Genomic DNA, 20,441 nt, shown 5'->3' on the forward strand with positions numbered 1-20,441 from the left:
CCCTCTCTCCACAAGTTCAGTTGATCCTCATTATTTGTAGATTCCATATTTGCAAATTCACCTACTCACTAATATTTTTTTGTGACCCCAAAATAAATACTCATATGGAGCTCTGACAGTCATGGACACATGCAAAGTGGTGAAAAACCTGATATACACATTCCCAGCTAAGGTCGAATAAGGCAACCCTCTGCCTCCGTGTTTTAGCTCTTATGCTGAAGGCAAGTGTCCTTTTCACTGTCTATCTGATGCCACTTATTTATTTATTTATTTATTTATTGCATTTTGGTGCTTTTTGTCGCTGATTTCCCTGACTTCCAGGCAGAGTGCTAAAGAACTGTCTAGTGTTCCTAAGCACAAGATGGCTGTGATGTGCCTTAAGAAGAAAATGCATGTGTTAGATAAGCCTTGTTTAGGCATGAGTAATAGTGCAATGCGTTGTCTTTAAACAGAAACGCACATAAAACAAGGTTTTTTTTTTTTTTTTTTTTTTTTAATTTTTTATTGTTATGTTAATCACCATATATTACATCATTAGTTTATGGTGCAGTGTTCCATGATTCATTGTTTGTTCATAACACCCAGTGCTCCATGCAGAACGTGCCCTCCTCAATACCCATCACCAGGCTAACCCATCCCCCTACCCCCCTCCCCTCTAGAACCCTCAGTTTGTTTTTCAGAGTCCATCATCTCTCATGGTTCGTCTCCCCCTCTGACATACTCCCCTTTTCTTCCTCTCCTGTTATCTTCTTCTTTTTCTTTTTTCTTAAAATATGTTGCATTATTTGTTTCAGAAGTACAGATCTGTGATTCAACAGTCTTGCACAATTCACAGCGCTCACCGTAGCACATACCCTCCCCAATATCTATCACCCAGCCACCCCATCCCTCCCACCCCCAACCACTCCAGTAACACTCAGTTTCTTTCCTGAGATTAAGAATTCCTCATATCAGTGAGGTCATGTGATACATGTCTTTCTCTGATTGACTTATTTCACTCAGCATAACACCCTCCAGTTCCATCCACGTCGTTGCAAATGGCAAGATCTCATTCCTTTTGATGGCTGCATAATATTCCATTGTGTATATATACCACATCTTCTTTATCCATTCATCTGTCGATGGGCATCTTGGCTCTTTCCACAGTTTGGCTATGGTGGACATTGCTGCTATAAACATTGGGGTACACGTACCCCTTCGGGTCCCTACATTTGTATCTTTGGGGTAAATACCCAGTAGCGCAATTGCTGGATCGAACGGTAGCTCTAATTTCAACTGTTTGAGGAACCTCCATACTGTTTTCCAGAGGGGTTGCACCAGCTTGCATTCCCACCAACAGTGTAGGAGGGTTCCCCTTTCTCCACATCCCCGCCAACATCTGTCGTTCCCTGACTTGTTAATTTTAGCCATTCTGACGGGTGTGAGGTGGTATCTCATTGAGGTTTTGATTTGGATTTCCCTGATGCCAAGCGATGTTGAGCACTTTTTCATGTGCCTGTTGGCCATTTGGTTGTCTTCTTTGGAGAAATGTCTATTCATGTCTTCTGCCCATTTCTTGATTGGATTATTTGTTCTTTGGGTGTTGAGTTTGATAAGTTCTTTATAGATTTTGGATACTAGCCCTTTATCTGATATGTCATTTGCAAATATTTTCTCCCATTCTGTCGGTTGTCTTTTGGTTTTGTGGACTGTTTCTTTTGCTGTGCAGAAGCTTTTTATCTTGATGAAATCCCAATAGTTCATTTTTGCCCTGGCTTCCCGTGCCTTTGGCGATGTTTCTAGGAAGAAGTTGCTGCGGCTAAGGTCGAAAAGGTTGCTACCTGTGTTCTCCTGTAGGATTTGGATGGACTCCTGTCTCACGTTTAGGTCTTTCAACCATTTGGAGTCTATTTTTGTGTGTGGTGTAAGGAAATGGTCCAGTTTCATTCTTCTGCATGTGGCTGTCCAATTTTCCCAACACCATTTGTTGAAGAGACTGTCTTTTTGCCATTGGACATTCTTTCCTGCTTTGTCAAAAATAAGTTGACCATAGAGTTGAGGGTCCATTTCTGGGCTCTCAATTCTGTTCCATTGATCTATGTGTCTGTTTTTGTGCCAGTACCATACTGTCTTGATGATGACAGCTTTGTAATAGAGCTGGAAGTCCGGAATTGTGATGCCGCCAGCTTTGCTTTTCTTTTTCAGTATTCCTCTGGCTATTCTGGGTCTCTTCTGGTTCCATACAAATTTTAGGATTATTTGTTCCATGTCTTTGAAAAAAGTGGATGGTATTTTGATGGGGATTGCATTGAATGTGTAGATTGCTCTAGGTAGCATGGACATCTTCACAATGTTGATTCTCCCAATCCATGAGCATGGAACGTTTTTCCATTTCTTTGTGTCTTCTTCAATTTCTTTCCTGAGTATTTTATAGTTTTCTGAGTACAGATCCTTTGCCTCTTTGGTTAGATTTATTCCTAGGTATCTAATGGTTTTGGGTGCAATTGTAAATGGGATCGACTCCTTGATTTGTCTCTCTTCTGTCTTGTTGTTGGTGTATAGGAATGCCACTGATTTCTGTGCATTGATTTTATATCCTGCTACTTTACTGAATTCCTGTATGAGTTCTAGCAGTTTTGGGGTGGAGTCTTTTGGGTTTTCCACATACAGTATCATATCATCTGCAAAGAGTGAGAGTTTGACTTCCTCTTTGCCGATTTGGATGCCTTTGATTTCTTTTTGTTGTCTGATTGCTGTGGCTAGGACTTCTAATACTATGTTGAATAGCAGTGGTGAGAGTGGACATCCCTGCCGTGTTCCTGACCTTAGGGGAAAAGCTCTCAGCCTTTCCCCATTGAGAATGATATTTGCTGTAGGTTTTTCATAGATGGCTTTTATGATATTGAGGTATGTACCCTCTATCCCTATACTCTGAAGAGTTTTGATCAAGAAAGGATGTTGTACTTTGTCAAATGCTTTTTCTGCATCTATTGAGAGGATCATATGATTCTTCTTCTTTCTTTTGTTAATGTATTGTATCACGTTGATTGATTTGCGGATGTTGAACCAGCCTTGCAGCCCAGGAATAAATCCCACTTGGTCGTGGTGAATAATCCTTTTAATGTACTGTTGGATCCTATTGGCTAGTATTTTGGTGAGAATTTTTGCATCCATGTTCATCAAGGATATTGGTCTGTAATTCTCTTTTTTGATGGGGTCTTTGTCTGGTTTTGGGATCAAGGTAATGCTGGCCTCATAAAATGAGTTTGGAAGTTTCCCTTCCATTTCTATTTTTTGGAACAGTTTCAGGAGAATAGGTATTAATTCTTCTTGAAATGTCTGATAGAATTCCCCTGGAAAGCCATCTGGCCCTGGGCTTTTGTTTCTTGGGAGATTTTTGATGACTGCTTCAATTTCCTTAGTGGTTATAGGTCTGTTCAGGTTTTCTATTTCTTCCTGGTTCAATTTTGGTAGTTGATACATCTCTAGGAATGCATCCATTTCTTCCAGGTTATCTAATTTGCTGGCATAGAGTTGCTCATAATATGTTCTTATAATTGTTTGTATTTCTTTGGTGTTGGTTGTGATCTCTCCTCTTTCATTCATGATTTTGTTGATTTGGGTCATTTCTCTTTTCTTTTTGATCAGTCTGGCCAGGGGTTTATCAATCTTGTTAATTCTTTCAAAGAACCAGCTCCTAGTTTCGTTGATCTGTTCTATTGTTCTTTTGGTTTCTAGTTCATTGATTTCTGCTCTGATCTTTATGATTTCTCTTCTCCTGCTGGGTTTAGGCTTTCTTTGCTGTTCTTTCTCCAGCTCCTTTAGGTGTAGGGTTAGGTTGTGTATTTGAGACCTTTCTTGTTTCTTGAGAAAGGCTTGTATTGCTATATACTTTCCTCTCAGGACTGCCTTTGCTGTATCCCAAAGATTTTGAACAGTTGTGTTTTCATTTTCATTGGTTTCCATGAATTTTTTTAATTCTTCTTTAATTTCTTGGTTGACCCATTCATTCTTTAGTAGGATGCTCTTTAGCCTCCATGTATTTGAGTTCTTTCCGACTTTCCTCTTGTGGTTGAGTTCTAGTTTCAAAGCATTGTGGTCTGAAAATATGCAGGGAATGATCCCAATCTTTTGGTACCGATTGACACCTGATTTGTGACCTAGGATGTGATCAATTCTGGAGAATGTTCCATGGGCACTAGAGAAGAATGTGTATTCCGTTGCTTTGGGATGGAATGTTCTGAATATGTCTGTGAAGTCCATTTGGTCCAGTGTGTCATTTAAAGTCTTTATTTCCTTGTTGATCTTTTGCTTAGATGATCTGTCCATTTCAGTCAGGGGGGTGTTAAAGTCCCCCACTATTATTGTATTGTTGTCAATGTGTTTCTTTGCTTTTGTTATTAATCGCCTTATATAATTGGCTGCTCCCATGTTCGGGGCATAGATATTTACAATTGTTAGATCTTCTTGTTGGATAGACCCTTTAAGTAGGATATAGTGTCCTTCCTCATCTCTTATTACAGTCTTTGTTTTAAAATCTAGTTTGTCTGATATAAGGATTGCCACCCCAGCTTTCTTTTGGTGTCCATTAGCATGGTAAATGGTTTTCCACCCCCTCACTTTCAATCTGGGGGTGTCTTTGGGTGTAAAATGAGTCTCTTGCAGACAGCATATGGATGGGTCTTGTTTTTTAATCCAATCTGATAGCCTGTGTCTTTTGATTGGGGCATTTAGCCCATTTACATTCAGGGTAACTATTGAAAGGTATGAATTTAGTGCCATTGTATTACCTGTAAGGTGACTGTTAACTGTCTGTTGTCTGTGTTCGTTTCTGCTCTTTGCTGCTTTTAGGTTCTCTCTTTGCTTAGAGGACCCCTCTCAATATTTCTTGGAGAGCTGGTTTCGTGTTTGCAAATTCCTTTAGTTTTTGTTTGTTCTGGAAGCTTTTTATCTCTCCTTCTATTTTCAATGATAGCCTAGCTGGATATAGTATTCTTGGCTGCATATTTTTCTCGTTTAGTGCTCTGAAGATATCTTGCCAGTCCTTTCTGGCCTGCCAGGTCTCTGTGGATAGGTCTGTTGCCAATCTAATGTTTCTACCATTGTAGGTTACATATCTCTTCTCCCGAGCTGCTTTCAGGATTTTCTCTTTGTCTCTGAGACTCGTAAGTTTTACTATTAGATGTCGGGGTGTTGACCTATTTTTATTGATTTTGAGAGGGGTTCTCTGTGCCTCCTGGATTTTAATGCCTGTTTCCTTCCTCACATTAGGGAAGTTCTCTGCTATAATTTGCTCCAATATACCTTCTGCCCCTCTCTCTCTCTCTTCTTCTTCTGGGATCCCAATTATTCTAATGTTGTTTCGTCTTATCGTATCACTTATCTCTCGAATTCTGCCCTCGTGATCCTGTAGTTGTTTCTCTCTCTTTTTCTCAGCCTCTTTATTTTCCATCATTTGGTCTTCTATATCGCTGATTCTCTCTTCTGCCTCATTTATCCTAGCATTTAGTGCCCCCATTTTTGATTGCACCTCATCAATAGCCTTTTTGATTTCGATTTGGTTAGATTTTAGTTCTTTTATTTCTCCAGAAAGGGTTTCTCTAATAACTTCCACGCTTTTTTCAAGCCCAGCTAGTATCTTTAAAGTCATGATTCTGAACTCTAGGTCCGACATCGTACTAATGTCCGTATTGAGTAGGTCCCTGGCTGACGGTACTACCTCTTGTTCTTTTTGCTGAGGTGATTTCTTTCGTCTTGTCATTTTGTCCAGAGGAGAATAGATGAATGAGAGAACAAAAGGCTAACAGGTTTCAACGTCCCCAGGAAATATACTGTATACAAATCAGAAAAGACCTGAAACCAGGGGAAAAGAAAGGGAAAGAAAGAAAAAAGAAAGAGAAAAAGAAAAAAAAAAGAAAAAAAAGATAAAAACAAAAACAAAACAATTCAAAAAAGGCAGAATATGATCAAATATGATCAGGCTAGTGCATAGATCAGTGCCACACACTAGATTTTGGGCGTATTTTGGTCTGTTAGAAAAAAGTGCCTCCTAAAATTTTAAAGGAAGAAAGACATATATGTACAAAATAAGGGTTGATACAATGAAGGGATGGAAGATGACTGTAAAGATGAAAATTATAAAAGATTTTATAAAAGGACTTGGTAAGATAAGTTGTTTGAAAAAAGAAAGAAGATTTAAGGAAAAAAAAAAAAAAGGAAAAAGGGAGAGAATGTGATCAGGCAGGAGACTAGAACAAAGCCATACACTAGTGGTTTAGGGTATATTTTGATCTGTTAGAAGAAACTGTACCTCAAAATTTTAAAGAGAGAACAACTTATATATATATGCCAAAAACAAGGATAACTACTATGAAGGGATAAAATATGACTCTAAAAATGAAAAAAAAATAAAAAATGTTTTTTTTTTAAAAAAAGGGATTTATAAGATGTTGGTTGAAAAAGGGAAAAAGAAAAATAAAAAAAAGTCAACAAAAATTAACTTTGATGAAATAATGAATCATGGTAAAAAAAAAAAAAAAAAAAAAAAAAAAGCCATGAATCTATGTGCAGTATTCCCCTAGCGCTGGAGTTCTCCTATTCTCCTTGATCGATCAACTTGGTCTTGGCTTGCTGGCTGTTTGTGTTGATCTTCTGGGGGAGGGGCCTGTTGCTGTGGTTTCCAAATGTCTTTGCCGGAGGCGGAATTGCCCCGCCCTTGTCGGTCCGGGCTAAGGAAGCTGCTCCAGTTTGCTCTCAGGAGCTTTTGTTCCCTGCAAGCTCTCGGTACAGCTTTGGAGGACCAGGGCGAAAATGGCGGCCTCCCAGTCTCCGCCCGGAGGAGCCGAGAACTCGGGGCCCCACTCCTCAGTGCGCCCCCAGAGAAAAGCAGTCACTCCCGTGTCCCCGGTCTCTGGCCGCACTCCGTGCTCACCCGGCCTGTGATCGAGCGTTGCTATCTCTGGCACCCGACCCCGCTCGGAGTCTCCAAACCCAGCAGATCCCTGCAGTGCGTTCCCGCACCGCTCCTCCCCGGGAAGGAAGGGGAGTCTCCCCGGATCTGCTGCTTGTTGGGTCCTTGCTGGGGGAGCCGTGCCCCGACTGGGCCACAGATCACAGTTTATGGCAACCCCGAGCTGAGAGCCCGCGACTCTGCTCCGTATCTGCAGCCGGCTTCCCCGCCCCGACACCTGGGAGCTCTGGCGCACTCAGGCACCCCCGGTCTCTCTGTGACCCCAAGGGTCCTGAGACCACACTGTCCCGGGAGGATTCCACCCCCCGCTTAGCCACTGCAGCGACGTCCCTCCGCCGAGCCAACTTTTAAAAGGTCCGATTTTGTGCTCCGCGGCTCTAGCACTTGCCAGAAGCGGCCGGCGGAGGCCCCTCCCCCGCCGTCTATCCTCCCGAATATCGCCTCGGATTCACTTCTCCGCACGTCCTACCTTCCAGTAAGTGGTCGCTTCTCTGTTCAGAGAGTTGTTTCTACTCTCCTGTTCGATCTCCTGTTGAGTTCGTAGGTGTTCAGAATGGTTTGATCCCTACTCAGCTGAATTCCTGAGACGAGACAAAATCTAGGTCTCCTACTCCTCCGCCATCTTGCTCCCATTCATAAAACAAGGTTTTATCTTATTGATTATTTGATGAAAATGTTGTGACCAGAAGCTCACAGGAACCAAACCCTCTTTTCCCTTATGGGGTAATGGCTCAGGATTTGCTAATTCACTATTCACTAATTCAGTGTTCACAGAGTTTAGAGCATAATGGAAAGAACTGTATGTTTTTTTGTGTTATGTGTCTTACCATAGGCATGTTATGTTCATGTGTCACATGAATCTCTGAGTTTCTAGGGCAATCTTCTTGAGAAGAACCAGGATGAGTGGGTGACCCAGCCTCTGCTTGGATAATTCTTCTGATGGAGTGCTCATTATTATAGTACATGTCTGATCTTAGCACTGATTACTAAAAAATACTCTTATATAGAGCCGAAAATTGTCCTTGAAACTGTTCCTCTTACTCCTCTGGGGTCTTATAGATTAATTTGGCTTTATTTTCTAAAATATTATATCCTACAAATATTCACGATGGTGATCTTAGTCTTCTTCCTTCTGTCTCTTTTCTCTTTCAACTCCGTTTTCTTCTTCCTCCTTCCCATCTTGCCCCTTCTTCTCCACTCTTAGACTCTGGCTTTTTATCTCTGTTCCTTCTTCTGGGCCCACCACCTCTCTGCTCTTTCACCTCTTCCATGTATGACATGAATCTGTTCATTGCCCACTATTGGAAAGTGCAGAGCATAATCATTTTAATGTCTTGGTTGCATCCAAATATACCTTACATTTCCCCATTGAGTCTCACTCAAATGTGTCCCTGGATTCCATTTGCTAATTCATGTGGAGTTGGTCCCATTCAAACCAAACTCTTTTAAATACACCTGCTTTGGAAATGGGCCACCCATACCCTCAGGGCAGAAGAATGACTGGGATAACTGTGGAAATTATCTGTGCTCATAAGGGATCAGCTGTGGCATTTTTATGCTCTGATTACATATATAAGATTATTGAGGCTGGGTCCCCATTAATGAGGTACTATTTATAATTTTCTTTGAAAGCAACTGTTCACTTAAAACATAGCTCTAAAATTGTTATTTAAATTCCAATATAGTTAACATACAGTGTAATATTAGTTTCAGGTGTACAATATAGCGATTCAACACTTCCATACAACACCCGGTGCTCACCACAAGTGCACTCCTTAATCCCCATCACCTGTTTTACCCATCCCCCCCACCTACCTCCCCTCTGGTAACCATCAGTGTGTTCTCTCTATAGTTAAGAGTCTGCTTCTTGGTTTGAAAAAAAAACAATGATTCAGTATTTGTGTGTAGAGCAAAATGATCACCACAGTAAGTCCAGTTAACAAAAAATGGCTCTAGAAAAAGAATTTTGTTACAGAATGAGGTATGTAAAGAAGACTTTCTTGTGTTGTTCAAGAAAGGAAGGGATTTTTAGAATGGGTATATGTGCGTGTATAAAAGTCACTGAAGGGATTACTGAGCTGAGGGTAGAGAGAAGGATTAGAAGGTGTGACATATAACAGCAGATTGAAAGAATACTAAATGTGTATTATGGGATCTCCCTTAACACATGATATTTCAGTGCATCTTCCACTGAATAATTCAAGACTAGAATTCAACCGATAGCTTACCTAGGAAGGTTTATGAATGGGATAAAATAGAATTAGAAGCCTTGATCCCACCAGGGACTATGTATTCTCATTCATAATCATCAGAATTGTTCTTTCTGTTTAAAACAAGAAGGAGAATAAGAAGGAAGACTCGGATGGGGTGAAAAACCCACTTACCAAGACTTTGAAAGAAACATGGCAAAATCAAATAATTAGATTATGCCTCAAACCTAGCACACCCTTAGATTTTGCCTTAGGAGTTTGTCCTTCTTCTATCTTTCTAGATACTAGGACTCACATGTCAGTGAGTCCCCAAATACATGGTAGTGAGTATTTCACATCCGGGGACCCAGAAACCTGCACTGAATATGTAATTTCTGACCCCGTAGCTGCCTGAGGGCTGCCCTGTGTTCACAGTAAATGACAAGAAGCCAACCTCTCAGCAGTACAGGTGCAATCTTCTGTTTATCCCACACTCCGTGGGACAGCTGCCCTGTTAACCTGTGTGACTGGAAAGCATATTCTTTGCCTGCAGAAGCAGAAATGACATGGGAATGAAGACCAACTGTTCTGGTCAATTGAACAATAAGAAAGAGTGTTCTAGGGTCACTTGGGTGGCTCAGTCTGTTAAGAGCCCGACTCTTGGTTTTGGCTCAGGTCATGATCTCAGGGTCCCGGGATAGAGCCCCACATTGGGCTCCATGCTCAGTGTGGAGTCTGCTTGAGATTCTCTCTCTCCCTCTCCCTCTGCCTCTCCACCCCTGCTCACACACACTCGCTCTCTCTCTCTAAAAATAAATAAATATATCTCTTAAAAAAAGTAGTGTTCTAAACCTAGTGGTGAAAGATAGGAATTCATAGTGCACCTGATTCAAACTCCCTCACTTCTCTCCTACCAGATTCTAGGCTCTTGCATTCATTCTTTTTTTCCCCCACTCATTTCTTAATTCCTTGGTTGATTTATCAGATTGTCCACTCAATTTTCAGAACCATTTATTGGCACTGCATGGTTCTGAGTCCTCTTAAAAATTCTAGGTGCACTTATGTCTGTGGGTGTGGGTTTCTGAGTTTGGATGCAAGTGTCTGTTGGATAATTGAAAGTGGTGAGGACGTTTGCAGATTAATAGCCACGTAGTGGTAGCGTGACAGGAATAGTTCAGCTAGAGTAAGATTCACTGGATAATTTAATTGTTGTGTTTTTTTTTTTTTTTTTTTTTTTGGTTGGGAAGGAGAGTAGGAAATCTGCACAGAAGAAAGCAGAAAAGTTTTATTTTTTAAATTATGTTTGTCCAATGGTCACAAATCAGAGAAAAATTTTTATTGCTGTAGCTCAAGATAATGTGTTTTAAAAGATTTTATACTGGCTTATTTCAGATCAAAACATTTGCTTACTCTGGTCCAATGCATAATATGACAATAACTTTGTTGTCTAGAACACTTGTCTATGATGAGAATTTATTAACTGTTGTTAAGATTTTATTGGTATTACATTCCAACAGTATAATGTGATTTATGACCCATATTTCTCTCTTATGTATATAATTGCTCATATTTATGGGGCCGAGCTCATCAGTGGCTCACCAATCCAAGGGGTCAGCCCTCTCTTGATGGCCTTTGGGTTAATTCACAAACATTTGTTTCCCAGCTCCAGGCGCCATATGATTGTATGCTTGATGCCAGCAACTGGCTATTTATCTCTTTCTTTATTGGTGTTCTTCATGGAGCCTACCATATGCCTCCGCCATGCAAAGTCTAGAAACTTCAGGAGTCAATTTCAGTAGATAGCCAGATAGCTCGGCGCCAGTCTAGAATGTACCAGAGGAGGTATCTTGAATGCACTTTCCTTTGACATTTACGAGATTTGCTTGTATCAATTCCCTGTTGAATAGATGAGTATCTAGGAACCCTCATCCTGGGGAACACTAAGCAGATACTCTACAGGAGATCCAGGTGCTGAATTCCTATAATAAGTTGCCTGAAAGCCCAGCAGATGTTAAGGTATCTTTCCTCGGGTTTCTACTAATTGTGAGGAAAAATTAGTCAGTTGACAAATGTGCAGGTGTTTGAGCCAGGCAAACTTAATGTTAGGGGTGACGCATAGGGATGTCATTTCTCATGGAGATAGGGAAGCCGATGTGTGTATTTTCACTTTCAGATTCAAAGGAATCGAACTGTGGGTTTTTCTAAAGACTAAACGCGTTCTGAAATGGGACATTTGCCAACTAATGTTTTGTGGAAATAGGAAGAAGAAAATTCCAGAGGGTAGCCATGGGGGGATAGAATAGATGTCCGTCCTAAAAATGTGCAAGGTAAATCTAAGCCTTGCAAGGTCATGCTCTCCCGGGCCCAGGGCACTGAGTGGCCAAATGACAAGGATTCCTAGACTAACACTGTGATCAGGACAGGACAGAAGTTCAAAGTTGCCCAAAGTCAAACCAGGCAGGCATCTGGAGATTTGGTTTGGAATCAGATAGGAGAGAAATGGTCAGGTAAAGTTAGCATGGATTAACCAAGAAAATGTTGGGCAATTTCCCTTTGCTGGACCCAGCTATAGACCAATGGGAAAAGGAAAGAACAAACAAGTATATGTGGGTTATTTTTAATTGCCTCATTTGGGGTTCAGTCATGGGTTCATGAAACTTCACTATAGTTTAAAAAAATAAATGAATAAATATACAAATAAATATTATTAAAATCAGAAGAGGACTACTCTAGGGGTGCCTGGGTGGCTCAGTTGGTTATGCTCCCGACTCTTGGTTTCTGCTCAGGTCATGATCTCAGGATCATGAGATCTAGCCCCATGTTGGGCTCCATGTACAGTGGGGAGTCTGCTTGAGATTCTCTCTTCCTCTCCCTTTGCCCCTCCCCCTGCTCATGCTCTCTGTCTGTAAAATAAACAAATAAACTCTTTAAAAAAAGGACTACTCTACACTCACTATTGATGGTGTGTCATTAACAAGGGATTATAATTAATTCACTTTTGTGACAAATGGCTCTAAAATAAGTTATTAAAGATTATATGTAGGTACAGTGAGTTAAATGTTCAGACATAGGATCAGGGATCTTTGCCTCTTGAAAGCTGTTCGTGTGGTATCTGGGCATTTTTGTTGGCCAAAAGTTCATCCTGAGTCCACAGTGCAGCGGGGTCCACTTTCTTTCCTCTGAATTGGGGTGTGCTCAGTGGGAAAGCCAACCACATGAATCATCCCAGGAGGGTCCCACAGGCTGGATTGATCTAGGCTGGGGTGTTTCACTTGCTGGAAGCAGCCATTATTCAAGGAACAAGTGAAAACTGTGGCCTGGAAACGCAGCCATCGGTCATATCAGAAGAGCATAGGGGTGACTCGGAGGCCTGGAGCAGAGGGAATCCGCAAAAGTCTGGAAGCAGAGTGCAATAAACACAGAGGGTAAAGGTTCAGAATGTTGGTGTTATAAGGCAACAGTTCCCAAGAGCAGGAGTCATGGGGGTGCTGGCTGTGCCAAAGGGCAGGTAGGTAGGCTTGTTGAAAAGCACATTGCAGGTAAAAGAACCAGTGGAATTTCAGATTGCAGCAGCAGCCATTGAGTGTCAGGGAAGAGAGGTGATGGGCCCTTTGAACCTTGACCTTGTGAGAAACCATTTGGACTCTTGTGTTCAGCTTTGGCCACCAAATTTAAACAAAGATAAGACCATAAGTGGAGCTCCTGGGCTGGCATGAGCCAGGTCCAAGTGATGGAGAGACTCGCTTAGCTATGGCTTATGAACTGGCCAGTCCTTGGCATGAGACAACTTGGGAAATCCCAGGAGGACAGAGTCCCAGGCAAATGTCACAGTTCAGGATTGTTTGGCCATGGCCATATTCAGAGGCTCAGGTTTGCAAGGTCCCAAGGGTCTGATAGGAGCAGGTGCAGGTAGACTCACAGGGACCAGGGCTCAGGAGAAGGACTCTGGTCCCTAGAACAAGGTAAGTCATAAGGCCAGGAATTTTGGACAGAACACAGACAGGGACTGGGAATTTTGAGGCAGGACGTGAGCAAAGAAAGGGAACCAAACCCAGGCCATGAGAATAAGGAGGATCTTGGGTCTTAGAATCGGGTGTGGGGTCATAGTGGGCCACAGCCCTCTGAACCATGGATGCAGAAGCTCTTCTGGTTCCCTGTGTGGAGCTGAGTTTCCAAGCATAGTTGCAAGGACATTCAGAAATATTAACAATGCATTTGAGGCTGAAGTGTGGATTTGATTTTTACTGTATGGGTTTCATTACATAGACTCTGCTCCTTTCAATTTTATCTCTAATGGGTACCATTCCAAAGCTACCTGTCTCTGAATTTCTGGACTCAGCATTTCTATTCATTCTCGTTTGCAACCTGGCTACTTCTTTTCCAAGCTGCTTTATTTTTTTTTGGTCTTACCTGGCCAAAGGAAGCCAATGACAACCAACATACACGTTTTTGTCTTGCAACTTCTCTCTAGAGCTAGATATTAACCTGGTTTGCAGGTTGTAGCAGGTAACTGTTTCAACACCTGTTTACTACGGTACACATAACAGGGGTTGCCATTCTTCCAACCTGAAATAGTGGCTTCCTCCCTGCAGGCCTCCTGGATCGCAAGCTAATTCCACATCTTGGAGGTTTGTGTGATAACAGTATCCTGTTTGGTTTTTTTTTTTTTTAATTTTTAAAAATTTATTAGAGAGAGAGAGTGAGTGAGCATGAGCAAAGGAAGGGGCAGGGGGAGAAGCAGGCTCCTTGCTAAGCGGGGAGCTGGATGTGGGACTCAATCCCAGGACCCTGGGATCATGACGTGAGCTGAAGGCAGATGCTTAACCAACTGAGCCACCCAGGCACCTAGCAGTATCCTGTTTTTAGGTATCAGTTTGTGTTCCATCAGAAGAGACTACATGACATTGAAGCAGCAAATAAACACGAAATTTCAGTGGAGATTGATTTCTTGTCCACAGTACAGGTTCACCCATATGTGGGCTGGGACTTTCACTCTCTCCCCTCCCGACTTAAGTCCTCAGACTCAAGTCCTCAGACTCAAGGAGGCTCCACTTCCGTGTCGCCATATTTTCCAAGTCAGTAAAAAAGGAAGTTGGTGAACTGCATGCCAGCTCCTAGAGTTTCCGTCTAGAAATGACATGTGATATTTCTGCTCATGTTTCTTTGACAAAAAACAAGCCACCCAGCTAATTTACATTTCCAGGGGCAATCCTACTGTGTACCCTGGCCTTGGGAGACAGAGGGCCAGAAATATTTGGTGAACAGGACTAATGGGCGCTGGTGTCTACCAGTTGTCCTTTTTACAGAGCTCTGTGTGTGTTAGCCACTTTAATTCTCCTAACCCTCCGAAGTCAGTACTCCAGCGAATCACCGTTTTTAATACATGAGGAGGCGGAGGCACAGAGAGGTTTAAGAAACTTGCCTAAGCTCACACTGCTATTGAGTGTTAGAATTCTGCTTTTAACCCATGCTCTTAGCCCTTATAGTTCACTGCCTCTTCAGGAGCCTTTGTTGATTTGGGGCCACATTTCCTATAACTTGCCTGGGTACCAAAAAGCTAGCTCCCTCCGTGTGCAAGTAAGAGGTAAATGACCCCAATCAGGGGCCCTTGAGGGAGAGGCCCTGGGGGCAGAGGGTGGGCTGCAGGAATCTGAGGAAGGTAAATATTGTCTGGGCTCCTAGGATCCAACGGGGGCATTTCTGCCGTTGAGCAGAGCGCTCCATGCCTTTCAGCCTCGAGATGTTCCTGCAGCTGGGAGACTGAAGGCAGAGTTTGGCCCCACTGGTGGAGGTGAGGATGTCATTAATTTCAGAGGCTCGCTGCCGTGGTTCCCAGCCGACCAGGTGATTCCAGAAATTCCCCGTGCAGACGTCAGCGTGAGGGGGCCCTTTGATTCTGCAAGACCTCCACTGCCCTGCTTTGCCTGTGGTAATGGAACTGCCTGACCTCCATGGGAGCCTCCCTCCTCCTCCTTCAAGAAAGGGAATTGATTTGTCAAACATATATCCACATTGCACCAGCCGGGCAGATTCATTCTCTCGGTGAGCTGCGCATCATACTTTCAAAGTCAGACACTGAATCCTGCCACGGGCAATACGAAGAACTCCCTATTTCTTCTCTCTTTGACATCTCCGGAACGTCAAGATAGAAGTAAGCCATTTATTTATTTAACGGAAGTTCGGCTATAAAGAGCATATATTTCAGATAAGTCTAGACCCTCTGTGAGCCACTCAGGACCCCCCCCCCCCCAAGATAAATAGACTGAAGTTTCTCGGTTAAGGGCCACAACAGCCGAGTCCAAATCAGATCCCTGGAGCTTCCAGAGTATAGGCTGTGCAGCATAATGTTAATTAATAACGTTGCAGCCCGTCCTACAGAGAGAGCAGCCTCTCAAATTCCACCTCATTGGGATTTAGGTGCTGTAAATATGCCCACTTTTTAAAAAATATATTTTTTTAAGATTTTATTTATTTGAGACAGAAAGAGCACAAGCAGGGGGAGCCCCAGGCAGAGGGAGAGAAGGAGGTAGGCTCCCCGCAGAGCAGGGAGCCCGACGTGGGGCTGGATCCCAGGACCCTGGGCTCACGACCTGAGCCGAAGGCAGACACTTAACCGACTGAGCCGCCCAGGTGCCCCTAAAAATATTTTAATTAAGGAAAATAGATGGATAGAAATCTGCACAGATCATAAGGGAACACCTTGAGGAATTGTCACCATCTGAGTGTACCGATGTAATCAGCACCCAGCTCAAGAGATAGAACATTCTCAGCATTCCAGAATCCCTAAAATATTCTCCATCAAATATAACCACTATCCTGATTTTAATAGAATTACCCTGTTGTTTTCAGCCATAGCAACCTTGGCCCATGCCATCCATGTCGGTTTATTTTACCGTGATGTATTCTTCACGTGACCGTTTAGAAGGAGGGTGTGGTTTCCCTTCTTGGCCCATGAAACTGTCACAAGAAACACACTGTCCTTTATCGCCCACCAGAGGGGACCAGGGTTGCAGCTTTGTTCAGGTCTGGGGGATGCATTAATTTGGGTCCTGCAAGATGGAAGTGGACATCCGTGCCATCTGTTGAAGGAAATACCCATGAAGCGTCATGGGGAGAGTGAGCAGGAAGAGGCTGGGAGCTTTCAGACTATGGGGCCCCTCTGGGAAGGAAGAATAGAGGGAAGGAAGGAGGATGTATTTAATTAGGAGAGGCCTGGGGCTGCAGGTTAGATTGTCCACCCGAGGACACCTGCCTCACCAGGTAGGAATGGCCTGGCTTAAGGAACATTGGCTGAGGACAGTGTGTCCTCAGGGCAGATATAGAGGAGCTCACCGTGCGGATGCTGGACCCTGACCCTGCCGTGGTTTCTTGCAAAGCAGGATCTAACCTCAGTGACCCCCCCAAGGCGGCTTCTTCTCTGGTGATTGTGTTGACCTCTCTGTTTGTGGAGAGGTCCTTCCAAGGCTGTGTCTCATTGTCATGGCCACGGTCAGAGAGTAGATAGATAGTCAAACAGAACTGAGTTGGAGCTGGGTCTAGTTCCCTCATTTCCCCGCAGTAGGATTATACTTCCTGAGCCACAGTTTACCTATCTATAAAATGGGAGAAATTGTTCTCACCTCATGAGGCTGTTATTAGGGTGGCATGAGCTTATTTGAAGGAACATACAGTCTGTGATGTGACGTAAGTGCTCCAAAAAATTAGTTCCTTTTATTTCTTGTCTTGCAGGATTTTCTGTCCTCCTCACCAAACCGCAGAGTGTTTACCCTTCCTTAGGAATCACGTTTTCTCATGGGCAGAGCATGTCCTGTGATGCCGGGTCCTCACGCTTTGGTTTTTAGGGAGCAGGTTCATTACACCCAACTTAAGCCCAGGACCCTTGACCATCGGGGGAGCCCTACGGTCCCCTTCTCAGAAGACCATTCCTAAAGAATAAAATGGAGGCGCACAGGTGGCTTGGTCGGTTAAGCATCCAACTCTTGATTTCAGCCCAGGTCATGATCTCAGGGTCGTGGGTTCGAGCTCCGTGTCGGGCTCTGAGCTCAGTGCAGAGTCTGCTTGAAGATTTTCTCTCTCTGTCTCTTCCCCCCCCACCCCACTCATGCTCTCTCCCTGTTTCAAATAAATAAATAAAATCTTTTTTAAAAAGAATAAAATAAAATAACCTGGATTATGCTTAAACCACTTATCATAACATTATCAAAACAAATTTGTGACATAGTAACGGATCTGCTTCTTTATTAACATGTTAGGTAACAAGTTCTAGCTGTGGGGCTAATCACGAGCCTAATTTGAAGTCACGATGAACATAATTGATATTTTGTGATATCTACACAAGCACGATGTGATATGAAAATATCTGTGGTTTTGGGAGGGATAAAGTCTCAGGTAATGCACGTTCTGTTGCAGTTTGTTGTCCGCATCTGTAATTGAGGGAAATGCTGCATTTCAGTTAGCGGTAAGGGAAATAAAAGATGTAATGTTTTTCTCCATCTGGATTTATGATTACAAACCCCGGGTAAAGACCTCCTGCCTGAGATGAATGGCACTTAATTCCCAGGAGTGGGGATGCCCCCGGGTGTCCCCATTCAGACCCTGCCCTGCCCTGACAGGTGTTCCTGGGAGTACATATGTATATAAAGGAGTCTGCAGTGAGTTGACAAGGCAGCCCGATGCCCCTTCTTGTGGATGTTGGCACATTCAGTCACACCAGTTTGTTCCTACAGGTTGATAGGAGCAAAGGAACCCCGTGCATGTCTGGGCAATTCTCAAATGCCTTGGTATTACTCTCCCATTTGTCTTTATTTATTTTGTAAAGATTTTTTTTTAAATGTTTTATTTATTTATTCATGAGAGTCAGAGAAAGAGAGAGAGGCAGAGGGAGAAGCAGGCTCCCCGCCTAGCAGGGAGCCCAATGCGGGACTCGATCCCAGGACCCTGGGATCATGACCTGAGCCGAAGGCAGACGCTTAACCATCTGAGCCACCCAGGCGCCCCAAGATTTTTTTTATCTATTTGAGAGAGATAGAGAGAGAGAGAGAGAGAGAGAGAGAGAGAGAGAGAGAATGAGTGGGGGAGGGGTTGAGGGAGAGGAAGAGAGAGAATGCCCAGCAGGCTCCGTGCCCAGCACAGAGTCTGATGTGGGGCTCAGTCTCACGACGTTGAGATCATGAACTGAACCAAAACCAAGAGTCAGACACTTAACTGACTGAGCTACCGGGGCACCCCACCATTTGTCTCTAGGATGGAGCATTCAGATTTATCCTCCCTCCTTCTTCCCCCTCTTTTGTCAACCATGCATTTCCTGCTATTCTAACTCAGCTGAAAGTTCCAGATCAGGTTTGCTTTTGGAATCCACCCAGTGGGTCTAGTGTGAGTTCAAGGGCTTATTCACCCCAAACATATCCCCCCAACTTGCCTGGAAGATATCTGAGAATCCTATAATTGGGAAAAGCTTTCATCCCGATGTGAAATGCAATAGTCCAGGCTGCTCACACTTGGCAAGCACCCATTGTATTGTGTCAAAGGCAGGGTACTAGGTGCTTTTCATGTGTGTTATCGCTGAATCTTAACAACTCCCCGAAGAATCACTTTTTCTCACGTTCTGAAGAACAACCTGGAGCCAGAGAATTTGATAACTCTTTTTTTAAGATTTTATTTTTAAGTAATCTCTACAGTATGGGGCTTGAACCCACAACCCTGAGATCAAGAGTCACAGGCTCCACGGACTGAGCCAGTCAGGCACCCCCGGGGGAACATTCTTTTTTGTTTGTTTTGTACCCCGCCGCGCCCCCCCCCCCCGCCATAACGCTCTGTTTTTTTTTTTCTTTTTTTAAAGATTTATTTATTTGAGAGAGAGAGAGCAAGCATGCTCCCTCACTGAGATGAATGGCAGCTGCCCTCCTGTGGGGGGAGGAGGAGAGGAAGAGAAAGAATCTCCAGCAGACTCCCCATTGAGCACAGAGCCTGACACGGGGCTCAGCCTCAAGACCCTGAGATCATGACCTGAGCCAAAATCAAGAGTTGGACGCTTAACCGAATGAGCCACGCAGGTGCCCCCCAGTAACACTCTTAAAGTAACATACTCCGGGTCTGAATTTGAAAGGTAGCTCTAGCTTATTCCATCCTTGAAAAGGACAGTCCAGCCCTCCTTCACAAAGTTTCCTTAACTAGGCTCAGGTTATGAAAAATTAAAGCAACAAAAGTGAGGTAAAAAGTATGATATTAAGCATGTCAGTTTCATTGCCAGACTGCCCATGTTCAAATCCTCCATTTGCCATTTACGGACCAAGTGACCTTGAAGAAGGTACTTAATTCTCTGTGCCTCAGTTCCCCTAACTCTGAACAGAATAGTAATGATACCTTAAGGAGTTGTCAAGAATTATATGAATTGGGGCACCTGGGTGGCTCAGTCTGCCTCTCCCTCTGACCCTCCTCCCTCTCATGCTCTCTCTCACTCTCTCTCTCAAATAAATAAAATCTTTAAAAACACATTTAAAGAAGAATCGCATGAATTAATATGGGTAGAGCATAGAGAACAATGCCTGGCTCATTGAAGGGGCTCAATAAATGCTAGTTATTCTTATCTTTGTAAAACAAATCTGACTATAGCAGCCCTGTGAATACAATCATCGATGACTCCCTCTCAAATTTTAAACTCATTTTTTTCTTAAAGATTTTATTTATTTGACAGAGAAAGACACAGCAAGAGAGGGAACACAAGCAGGGGGAGTGGGAGAGGGAGAAGCAGACTTCCCGTGGAGCAGGGACCCTGATGCGGGGCTCGATTCCAGGACCCCCAGATCACGACCTGAGCCGAAGGCAAACGCTTAGACTGAGCCACCCAGGCGCCCCTCAAATTTTAAACTCATGATGCACAGGGCACTCCACCATCCGGTCTCTGCTGACCATTGCAACGTGAAATCCGACCGCTCCATGACCTTTTGAAATTTGTGTTCCAGCAACCAAACTACCAGTGGACATTCCTACGGTCAAGCAGTACAACTCCTTCTGGTCACTGCTCATCGTGCACCCTTATTGCTATGGACTTGTGCCTGCCTTCCTTCACTGGGCCAACTTCCCACGGTCCCTAAAGACTCAGCTCAGGGGTCTTCTCAAGCATGTCCTGCAAGCAGGTCCCCACCAGGCTGATAGGGGATGGACGGGATCACACTCATCAGCAGACCTATCCTATCACGATGACACTGAGTATAGACCCACCCTCTTCCTCTGACATTGTTCACTGACATGAGCTAGGCGTGGGGTCTATCTTCTCTCCAGGCAAGGATTCTCCAGGGTGAGAA

The sequence above is a fragment of the Zalophus californianus genome, chromosome 10 (genome assembly GCF_009762305.2).
Source record: "Zalophus californianus isolate mZalCal1 chromosome 10, mZalCal1.pri.v2, whole genome shotgun sequence".
Taxonomy (NCBI): Eukaryota; Metazoa; Chordata; class Mammalia; order Carnivora; family Otariidae; genus Zalophus; species Zalophus californianus.